General features: G+C 54.1%; 1 protein-coding gene across 1 annotated transcript in view; it reads left to right on the top strand.

Moving 5' to 3' along the window:
• The first annotated feature begins 563 nt into the window (after window positions 1–563).
• CAPN5 (calpain 5) overlaps window positions 564–8,906 on the top strand; it is a 53,103-nt gene continuing 44,760 nt past the window's right edge. The window contains exon 1 of the mRNA XM_058045182.1: window positions 564–646. The gene's annotated coding sequence lies outside the window, so the exon portion shown is untranslated. The remainder of the gene's footprint in view (window positions 647–8,906) is intronic.

Raw genomic sequence — 8,906 nt, 5'->3', positions numbered from 1 at the left:
AGGTGCTGGTCCCAGTTCCAGCTCCCAGGTGGTGCTGCAGGTGTCAGGGTAGCCCCAGTTCCCCATTTCTGTTCCCTACCCAAACCGGTGCCAGCCCCTGTTCCCAGTGATGGACACATTTTCTGGACGATGCCAGGTCCTGGTGCCCGGGCAATGTTGGACCCGGATCCCGGTTCACCAGACTGGTCCCCGAGTCCTGGACCAGCGCCAGCTGGCACCGTTCCCATTTCCCCCTACCGGGTGGTGCCAGTCCCCACTCCCAGTAGCGACCACAGCTCCCAGCAGTGGGGAGTGCCGGTTTCCGGTGCCGGTTCCCATTCCTAGTGAGAGTTCCCGGTGCCGGTTCGCTGTCCGGTTCCCGATCCGGTTCCCGGTCCCTGGTTCCCATTCCCGATCCCAGCGCCGGTTCCCATTCGCGGTGCCGGTTCCCATCCCCGGTGCCGTTCGCAGTGCCGGTGCCGGTTCCGCGGCGTGCCCCGGTGCCGGTTCCGTGGCGCCCGGAGCGCGGGGCGCAGGCGCGGTCCCGGTCCCGGCCCGCCCGTCGGGGCGGTGCTTGCGGGAGGCGAAGCGCTGCGGGCAGCGGCGCGCCCGGAGCGGCGGCACCGGCACCGGCACGGGCACCGGGCACCGCTCCAGCCGCGGGCAGGTAAGGCGCCCCCCGGCCCCGGGAAGGGGGGCTCGTCCCTGCAGCCCCGCCGCTGCTCCCGCCGCGGGGGGACGGCTCCGCGCCCCGCCCGGGGTCCCGCCGCGTCCTCGGGGGATGCTCGGGGGCACCTGTGGCTTTGGGAGCCGCGCAGCAGCTGCACTCCGGGGTGGGGGCGTGTGTGTTGGTGTGCGAGCGTGTGTGTGCCCAATGCCTAAAGGGATTTGGGGGAAAAAGCCCGAAGCGGGCGCCCTGCGCCTCCCCTGCGCGGAGCACGCTGCTGCCTTTGCCTTCAGCAAGCGCTGGTGTGAGCGCCGGTGTTTGGGGGTGCTGAAGTCGGGGTACTCGGCGTGGTGCATGGGAAAGTTGCGTCCCGGATGGTTAAAACCCCACAAGTGCCCCCCAGTTCAGCTTGTGGAGCTGGGCTGGACAGAAACTTTGAGCATCGAGGCCTGGGTGCTGGCTGGAGAGCAGCAGGATTTCTGCGCTGAGAAAAAATCCTGAGGTTTCAGTATTGTTCTTTGTTCCATTTTTCTGGGACAAACACAGGGCTTTTGGAAAGTCTCCTGGAAAGTTAAGGCGAGAGAGAGCTCCTGCTCTCAAGAAAGGCTAACTCGCTGCTGGGGTGCAGGATACTGGTGGCTTTGGGGTTTCCAAGCTGAGATAGGAATCTGGATTTCCCAAATACCAGTCTTTCCTCCCTTCCCTGAAACATGCTATTTTGAGCTTGAGACACCAGCTTGGTGCTTTCTGGCAGAGGGTGTCCCACTGGATGTGGCTCTGGTCTTCTGTCCCTCACCTCCCACTCTGGTGGCTGCAGGTGAGTGTGGGCTGCACGCCTGGCTCTGCAGATCCAGCCTGTGTCGTGCTTGGATAGATAACCAGTTATTTATCTCCAGTTACCATTTCTGCCTGGATGCTGTGCTAGCTCTGAGCTTGGTGGGGAGTGCAGCCACAGCAAATGGAGCTGGAAGCAGAGCAGGGAGCTCAGTGTGCGGTGGAGAATGCTCTTAAATCCTCAGCTGCTTGTCTTCTGCATCCAGCAAGGACCTTGCTGCAGGCTTTCCCCAGGGCACCTTTTATCTCCATCCCATCTTATATCTTCATGGATCCTCCTGCCTGGGTCAGCCTGAGTTCCAAGCGTGCTGAACCGCTGTTAAACTGGAGGGAAGGCAACACGGGGTCCCTGGAGCTGCATCTTTCACCCATTGCTCTGCACATGGAGAGTGGGTAGCCCAAGGTGCAGGGAGCCTGGCTGGCCCTGCTGCTCAGGGTAGCAGTGAGTTGAGGAGGAACAAATTTTGGGACACAGGTGAGAGCAGGAGTCACCTGTTGGCAGCATCCTTGGGGCAGCAAGGACTAGGGCAGGGGAAAAGCAGCAGAGTCAGGCATGGATGGAGGTGCAGAGCCTGATGCAAGTGCTCACCACTCACTCCTGCTCCGTGCAATATATTGCTACAGGCATATCTGTCCTGGTGGGTTCTATTTCCACCTGCTCTTCCCAGGAACATCAGCTGCCTCCTGCTTATTTAAGCAGCTCTTTCATGTGAATCACCTGGAGCTCAGCTCCAGCCCATGACCCAGCAGTGGGGTTGTAAAACCCAAGGGGGAGCGAGAGATGCTCTTTCAGAAACCCTTTTTGTACCCCTAGGAGTGGGATGTGAGGTCTGAACCCCTCCTGCACGGGTGCCTGTGTACAGGTGCTGCTGTGTGCGTGGGGGCTGGCTCGCTCGGTGGCTGGTGCTTGCCAGCAGCCATGTGCCAGAACTGGTTGGGAAAAACTTTCTTGTTGGCACCAGAATTAAGGATCAAGTTATGAGTGAAAGGAAAAGCAGGTTTTGAGGAAGGCAGCAGGGCTTGCTCTAGCAGGCCCTGCTCAGAGTAGAAATCAAGTCCCTTTGTCATGTTGTAAGGACACCATGATGACACGCAGAAGGAATAATGCCATCTGCAAAGCAGTGACACATGAAATAGGGGCAAAGTGATGTGACCAAGGCAGTCAGGTTTGTGGCAGACTCAAGTCCAGCCTGCTCCCTGTCATCAGCACCCCAGTCCCTGTATGAAATGACTGAGGTGTGCCTTTGACATGGCCACAAGCCCGAGAAAATCCCTGCCCCGCTGCTGTGTCCACCACGGCATTTTCTGTTCAAGGGAGCTTTCAGCTGGTGATTGACAACTGCCATGGGTATTCTCAAGCCTCTGAGGTGGAGGGAGATGGAAACCCAGAACTATTACTGAAGGGGACTGGCCTGTAGCTGTGCTCTCATTTTTGGGGAAAGGAGATGCTCCAGGTCTCCTTTACCTGGATGTGCTGACAGTTTACACGGTGCATGTGGGAGTATGTCAGGGGAGAAGATTTCTGCCAGGGGGGGCTGGGGGAGGTGACAAAGGGCACTGCTGGACAGATTAAGCCCACGCAGCAGAGCTTAAATCTGCTTAAAGCCTTTAAGGGAGGATCTGAGCTCATTCTCATTTTTCATGCTGAGATCTGCCTGCAAAACCAAGCTGAGAGGTGGATGGGGTGCTCGGCCAGAGGGCAACAGCTGAGCTCAGGCTATGGGGCTGGCCCCTAAGTTGTACACCAGCCTGTACACTGGGGCACGCTGTGTCTGGTCTTTGTGCTGTGTTCAGAGATTGAATCGTATTGGGATAGCTGAGACGGGGGGTTCAGGGCTGCTTTGGTCCTGGGTGCCCCTGGGGGTGTTGCAAAAAGGTGAAGGGAAACAGGCAAAGGGTGTTTGTGGGACATGGGCACGGAAGAGTTAACGTGGAAGGACCAGGCTCTTCGATCTGGTGCTTGAGAGGGATTAACTCAGCCTGGAGCAGGTGCAGGGAAAAGGGCTCTGAAGCAGCTCAGAGGGATGGAGAGTTATTATACGAGGCTATAAAAGCCAAGCCCAGCGAAACAAAGGCAGAGAGAGGATGTGCTTGCTGACTCCAAATATATCCAAGGGGTGAGCTCCAGGCAGGCAGAAGAGCAATTTAAACTGAGGGCAGTGTTGGTGCTGGGGTGTGAATTCATTCAGTGTAGCTTAGGAGGCTTGTCTAGAGGCTCTGCAACTGTGTCACACCAGAGGAGAGTAGGAGGGTGTGAATTAGAGCACGTCACCTCTCTTGCAAGGTGCTTGGCTGTGATACAAGGAGGTCTTAGCATTTGTCAGTGTGGGAGGGCAGGACTCTGTGGTCCAGACACCCTGTCCCGGTGTCTCCTTTGGGAAGGGCTGTGTTAGCCAAGCAGGTCTCACCATCTTCCTGATGTGGGACCAGACCAGCCATGAAGCAGATGATGCCCAGCTGAGATATTTTTTGTCTTTGATTATGCCTCAATAAAATGAATCCATCTCTCCCTTTCCTGGTTGCTGTACGGATTAATAACAAAGCATCCATGCTTTAAAAAAGGCTTTGGCTCTGATCCCAAGAGGAATTTAGGCAGTATTTGTGCTGGGGGATGATGATATGAAGAACGAGTGCATCCTCTAAATCTGCTCACGCTTGTGCATTAATTATTGGATATTTTTGGCTGTCCAGAGATGCCAAGATTCTTCTCCTAATGCTCTCTCCAAGCAGGGCAGCATCAGGTTAATACAGAGAGAAGGAGAAGGATGCAGCTGTGCCTTGAAGGCTGGGATCAGGCTCTCTCTCTTCCTCCTCGCCAGTCTCCAGAGTTGTCAAGCCCTTTCTCTGCAGATGTCCAGAGGTGAAACCCCTTCCTTGTAGAAGCCTCCTCAGCCCACCCAGAGGTGTTTGTTGCCCTCTGCTCATGCAGTGGTGGGGCAGGGCACGCTTGGGCACAGTTTACTTACTTATGTCTTCATGCCTCACCTTCAGCTGCTCCTCTGAGGGGCTGTGGGGCACAAGGCCTCGGCAGTGGGCTTGTGCTGGCCTGCTGGGGCCAGACGGTGCTCCTGCATCTCCCAGCCCCAGGGGCACTGTCACAGGTGGGGAACGAGGCCCAGACAGGGCTCCTGCATCTCCCAGCCCTGAGGGCACTGTCACGGGTGGGGAACAGGGGCGGTGATCACTCGGCTCTGCTCACTTCCAGCTGATTACCCAGGGAGAAAGGGCCAGGCTCTGGGCACTGCAGAAAAGGGACACAGACCCTGTGGCTTCATGGAAGCTATGTTTGTCTGGCTGCGTTAACCCTTTACCTGCTCTGAGCTCTCCCTTTCAGACCATGGAGAATTTTCATTCACCTGCACTGTAGGAGGCACCCCTTTGACATGGGGATGACTTCTTGAGGTCGTGGAGGGAAACAGGAATGGTTGCCATTGAGTTTTTCACCCTCTCTGGGAAAAAATCCTTTCTGCTCCACTCTGTGGCCAAGGAGACTTCACAGTTTTTGTTTTTCTACATGATGCATTGGTTTTTCAGCCAAAATTGCAGATCCTCATGCTTTGGGGATCTTCCTGGACTGGAGATGTGACAGATGATACCCCTGCAAAGCCGTGCTGGGAGCCCGCGGGGTTTGCAGCATCTAGGTCAGAGCCTGGCTCCTTTGGGCCTGGTCCAGCCCTTCAGAGGGGCTGGACTGAGCTCCTAAGCCCCTGCCTGCAGCTTTTGTGTCCCAGTTCAATAACACTTTGATGCATTTTGCCTTAAAATACTCTTCTGGCAGAGAAAAGCTCTCCCCGCCCCTTGGTTTGCCCTTGTGCAGAAATGACCAGTTTTAGTCATTCCACCATCCATCTGAGCATCAGCTCTGTTCCCTCCTGTCCTGTGACTTCCATCCATTGGGAACCAAGGTTAAAGGGAGAGGGGACTATAAAGCATCCCAACCACCTAAAGTCTGCCCCATGCTGGGAGGCTGGAAGGCTTAATGTGAAGCTCTGAAATGATTTGTGGGAGAGGGCTCCTTCTCCATACCATGCAGAGACTTGCCCAGCTTATCACACCCCCCAGCAGTAGACAGATATGTTGGAAAGACACCAGGAGAGGCCATGAAGACAGTCAGAGGGCTGGAGCACCTCCACTAAAGTTTCCTTGAACCCTTTTCTTCTCCAGGCTGAGGGAGTTGAAATTATTCAGCCTGGAGAAGAGAAGGGATCAAGGAAACTTTGGAGCACGTTCCAGAACATAAAGGGGCTGCAAGAGAGCAGAGACTTTTTACAAGGGCATGGGGAGATAGGACAAGGGGGAATGGCTTCAAACTGGGAGAGAGCAGGTTCAGATTAGATGGTAGGAAGAAATTCTTTCCTGTGAGGATGTTGAGGCACTGGCACAGGTCACCCAGTAAAGCTGTGGATACCCCATCCTCAGCAGTGTTCAAGGCCAGGTTTGATGGGGCTTTGAGCAACCTGCTCTAGATGCCTCATGGCAGAGGGGTTGGAACTAGATCATCTGTAAGGTCTTTTCCAACCCAAACCATTCTGTGGTTTCATGATTCTATAAAATTTTCTCCTTGCCTGGCTGCAGCTCATCCTTACGTGAGGGAGACTGCAGCCCTGGTTGATTCCTTCAAGGGTTATCCTGTGACCTAGACATAGCTATCAAACAGGGCTGTGGCAGACCAGGAAAGGTACCCAGAATATTGCTTCCAATGTAGCTACAGCACGACAGGCAGCAGCAGGTCTCTCTGAGCTCCTGGTGAAAAGGGCAAAGCTCCAGCTCTGCTCCTGCATTATCTTCCCTTAAGCCATGTTGCCCCATGTTTTTGTGCTTGTTGCTGGAGTTCTTTTGGTTACATCTCCAAACAATCCATACAGTGATTTCTCTGAGTGACAAAAGGCATCCCTCCCTTGCAGCAAGCACCCTCTGACCCAGTTTTCATCACATTTCCACTGGTTTGAGCTCCCCTGACTCCATGGTGCAGGATGCAGGTGGCTTTGGTTGACTCCATCCCTTCACAGCCCCTCCTGGGCTGTTCCACCATTTCCTCCTGTCCTGTATAGAGATGAAGGATGCATGTCTGTTTGTCTCTCTGGGTTTGGGCTTCATTTGTTTTATATTTTCTGAGGCACACCCTGATAATCAAAAGTGTCCTATGAAATGTTTGCAGGCTTGTTGCTCCCAAATCCTTGAAGAGCTGGTCCTACCAGTTGTTTGAGCATGTGTAAATACTGTGAGGATTGCTTAGGGGTGATTAAGGGAGGTGATTTCTCTGCTGAGCAAGGGGAAGCCTTGATTTGATAAAAGCTGCAGCTGCAAACTCTACTTTCTCAGAGCCAGGCTAGCACTGCTGCATGAGTGCAGGATGGGGATGGTGAGCGCTGGCTGCCTGCCCAGCAAGTGTTGCCTTTGGATCCGGGCAGGTCTTCGTGCAGGAGCAGGGGAGTGGTGATTTATTGCATCTGACACGGGCTGTGCCAGGGTCCTGTCCCGTGCAGGGGAGTGAAACCCCTCCCTGTGTCACAGGGTGCATCTCATCCATGCTCCCAGACTGCTGCTCCAGCCGGGAGCTGCTGCAACATCAGTGTCTGAAGAGATGCAGAGCTTGGGGCAGGGCAGTGTCTGGAGAGAAGGAAGGGGCTTAGTCCTGATCCCAGAGCGCTGTGCTCAGCCCACACTCTCTGCTTGCTGCTCAGAAGGGTTAGGAACATGCTCCGAGCCTCCTCCTGAGGGCAAGCCAGGCTGTGCAGGGAATCCAGACAGACCCCAGAGCAGTGGTGGGCATTTTTGTTTGGGTGGGAGCAGGGTGATGGATCTGGCTGCCAGCCATGGCAGCAGGAGCAAGCACCAGCCTTGCTGGGCTGCCACAAAGCAATAGGTCTTCATAAGAGGAGGAATCCTCACTGAAAAGTGAGAGGTGTACCTGTCCATGGCAGAAGGTGTTGGACTTGATGACCTTTAAGATCCCTTCCCACCCAAACCATTCCATTACTCTGTGTCTGGAACACAGAGTGCATGCAGTGCCCAGCATTGTGGCCTGTATCCATCTCCCTGAAGGAAGGGGAAAGTTTATGCCCAGCCCCTGGCCAGAAGAAACCAGCAGCCTTTCTGCTCCAAGGGTTGTATGGCAAACTCTTACCTCTGTGTTTAGAGAAGGGCAGCACTGCTGAAATGAAGGAATAATGGGGCGGGAAAGCTGGCTGGAGGTTGGGGGAGTTGCAGCATCCAAGGCAGAAACAGTTTGAAGAGCTCAAATTAAGACAGTGGGAACTTGCATTCAGACCTTTCAGCTTGTAAGAGCTGAGTGGATCCAATAGCAAGTATTTCTAATAAATCTCACAGATTTGAGGTGGTCCCGTCTGCCTAAGAGAGACCTGTTCAAAAGCAGCAGCACTATCAGTTGCTGCAAGCCTTCAAATATTACTTTTGTGCTCATGATGATTTAGAATAGTCACAGTAAGAAAAATTCAGTTAAGAGAGAGGGAAAAGGAGGTAAAATTAAATTTTAACCCAGCAGATTTTGCTGGTCAATCCTGAAAGTTTTACAGACAAGGAGAATGTTCTTATGAGTCAGTGTGGTCTGATATTTGCTATTGTGACTGTGGAATTTATAGGATGTGGGTTTTGGGAAGTGACTAGCAAGTGAGTTGAGGGCCTGTCAAAGAGAAAACTGAGGAGGGAGGACCCAAGTCTGAAGTGGACTTTGTGCCTTCTTGGACCTGTTCACAGAGTGCCTTGGTGCTTTGATTCAGGTTTGGGTCAGGCAAAGAGAAAATCCTTTGGTGGTTTATTAGCAAAAGGTGGGAGTCTTGGCAGAGGTTTGAGACCTGACTTGAGGCCAGCAGCTGTAGGACTGGGGTGAAACCTGTGGTGTGGAGCCTATTGTCAGAAGCATTTGGGTTGCCTCCATCATCTGGAATTGCAGGAGATGTTCCTATCCTCCTTGAAGTGGAGCAGGTCAAGGGATACATTTCTGGGAATGGCCAGGAGCTCTTGAGAGGAGACCTGAAGGACTTGGTTGTACCTCTGGGCCTCTGTGGGGATGGAGTTTTGGGCTCTGCCAGCAGCAAGGGGTGAAGGTGATGGAGAGAGAAGAAACCCATTGCCTTGGGAATGGTGTTGTTATGGAGTTACAGAATGGTTTGGGTTGGAAGGGTCCTGAAGACCATTTCATTGCAGTACTCTGCCATGAGCAGGCACACGTCCCACACGCCCCATCCATCCTCTCCTTGAAGGCTCCAGAGGGAGATGGGGCACGCTGTGAAGTGGTCAGGGCTGAAGCTGCAGGAAGGATGCTCTGGGTCAGCCAGAAGGACAAACATCCCAGCTAGCCTGGCAGGGATGATCTTGAGGATCCAGCTGCCTCTCCTCACTCTCCCAGAGTAGCTGCAGCCCCGTTATCTCTTCTGCTCCTCCCCAATTCGTGTTTGAAGTTCAA

This window comes from Melospiza georgiana, chromosome 2, assembly GCF_028018845.1.
Source record: "Melospiza georgiana isolate bMelGeo1 chromosome 2, bMelGeo1.pri, whole genome shotgun sequence".
NCBI lineage: Eukaryota > Metazoa > Chordata > Aves > Passeriformes > Passerellidae > Melospiza > Melospiza georgiana.
The sequence above is the reverse complement of the archived record's forward strand: the minus strand, read 5'-3'. Positions and strand labels throughout refer to the sequence as shown.